This window comes from Vidua macroura, chromosome 2 (genome assembly GCF_024509145.1).
Source record: "Vidua macroura isolate BioBank_ID:100142 chromosome 2, ASM2450914v1, whole genome shotgun sequence".
NCBI classification, from domain to species: Eukaryota; Metazoa; Chordata; class Aves; order Passeriformes; family Viduidae; genus Vidua; species Vidua macroura.
In genome coordinates this window covers 99657758-99660232 of record NC_071572.1, presented here as the reverse complement: position 1 = coordinate 99660232, position 2475 = coordinate 99657758, and positions in this window count along the sequence as shown.

Sequence of the window (2475 nt, the reverse complement as noted above, 5' to 3'; positions counted from 1 at the left end):
AAAGTTACGTAAAAGTAAAACCATTGAGCTAATTCTTCTCTGGTGGCATGCTCTGTGTTTGCAGAGAATTACAGTGCTGGTCTTGTAGCAACAGCAATAAAGTGGAAGAAACATTCTGCCAAACAAAACTGAATAAAATTGTGTATTTCTCTTTAGTTTCTTCTTCCAGCAAAAGACCAGTCAGCCTTTGCCCAGCTTCTCCACATTGTACTGAGGACTCGGAAAGCAAAACATGTGGTAATTTAGTCATCACTGTAAAACCCTGTGCAAGATTGACTGACCTTCACCCGTTTCTGTAGCCAGCCCATGTTAGAGCTGCCTAGACTGGTCCCCAGTGCTACTTGAACTGGTGAACAAAGTCACCTGATGACAACTAACCACAAAGATTGGTGCTGATAATGGAAATTATCTAACTTTCCCAACTAATTTTAAATTAGTTGTTTTGTTATTCACAAGCAGTGCCCACTTGTAGCCAGCACAAATTAAGTTTTTTTTTTCTCAGACTCTTATTGTGACTTTGATCATTAAATCACCAAAACCTGAAGTTTCCTAAACTTACCCTGGTAAACTTCAATAAACAAAGCTTGAGGGAGTGAAAGATTGGATATCTGGGATCTTAAATTTATGTCCCTTCCAGGACATGATGGAGTAACCAGAAGATACAGAGGAGAATACAGTCTGGAGAGTTGGAGATTCCCTGTCTGAAAAAAAGATAAGAGGGATAAAAGAGCATGTGGACTCATTAGCATCAGGAGTGCGAGATCATGTCACAAAAACACATACCCTGTGACAAAGATGTGCTTAAATGAATTCTCATTTTTATCTGGTGGACACCAGTTACAAACTAATTATGAAAGAAATATGTAATCCTAGCAATTTTCATGGCGAGAAGTTTCATTTATAAATGGACATTTTTTCAGTGTATTTATGGCCCATCACAGACACATGGATATTTTCCTGAAATTCCAAGTGGAAAAAAAAGGGACAAAAGATCTTGTTATGATTTCTTTCAAAATCATATCTATAGATAACTTTATATGGCATTATAAAATGCAGTTTAAAAAACATCAAACCGCACACAATAAACCATTTCCCAAAGTCTGTAGAATAGAAAATATATCTACTGACATCTATTCCCATCTGAGTTTTATCTGAAGGAACATCAGTCTAAAATCCAGACTGAGGACAAAAATTTAAACTTGCTTTATGTTGGCAGCAGCCAATGCCTGAAGGAAGAATTTCCCACATGCCCCAGGGAGAGGGACCTCTGGCAGGCGGGACCCATCATCCTCAGATTAAAAGATTGGGGGACTTATGTCCCATGTTGTACAGAGAGGGACATTGTGGTCTCTCATAAAGTTTTTGGTGATTATCATTAATGAGTACATTGATATGAAAGTGGACTTGGTGGTGGTGGGTTATGTGGAAGGACTTGCAAGTTGTGTCTTATAGTGGTGTTTGGCCATTGGATAGAAGAAGCAGAGCACCTACATCTGGTCATTCTGATTTTAGAATGTTGTGGTTGGATTTTATCCAGCTCTTGGGTCAGGGATATTGTGAGAAAAAGAGAAAAAAAAGGCTGTTTTGCTTTGAGTTTCTATATTTGTGAGGAAGGAGAGTTCAGCAGAATTCTCAGGATTCACAGAACATTTAATATGTGGTAAACAGAGACCAAAACACAGCACTGTGTGCATGCATGCATACATGTGCCAACATATACAAATAACAACTTTTGGGAGACCAAATCTTAAGACAGAGGTAACTAGATTCGTTGCCAAATCCTTCAAATTCTGCACTTTCATTATCCCGCTGGTTTGCAATCCTGCGATGTCTACTATGCAAACCAGAAATAATAACACAAGCAGAAAGTGACTTCAGCACCATGGTGATTGGTAGAAATGGCTGCAGAAAGGTTTTGAGAGGTACATTACATGGAAAAAACAGAATATACCTGACATGCTGAGAAGCTTGCACATGTTAGATCTGAAATGCTTTTAGCTAGCTGGAGAAAAAAAGAAAAAAAGAGTTGTTTTTTTTACAGTCACAGTTTCTGAGTCTGTCTGTCTTAGGTTTTAAGCCAAAAAGACACTATTCTTTCCAGTGACTTCAATGGGTTTTAGATGAAGGCCTTAGAAGGTGTTTGGTGTTTTGTCCTGCTCCAGTTCAGTCTTTTCAAAATCAAGAATTGGATCGATTATTCTCTGGGAAGAGCATTAATGCTCCCAGCTGCCATCAGCTCCACAGCTTTTGGAGACAATTTTTCCCAAGGCCCACAGCCACCTTTGAAGGAGCTGGCAAAAACATTACCAGTTTTAGTGCTTCATAGTTTAAAAAGAACAGTTTATTTTACTTAAAGACAGCATTAGATGTCTTTTTTCCATTCCAGCTATATATTAATGCTCCTCCACTCTCAACAGTATTTTAATGAGGAACTGCAAACAAATAAGAAAGGACCACAGGCAATTAAAAAAGATG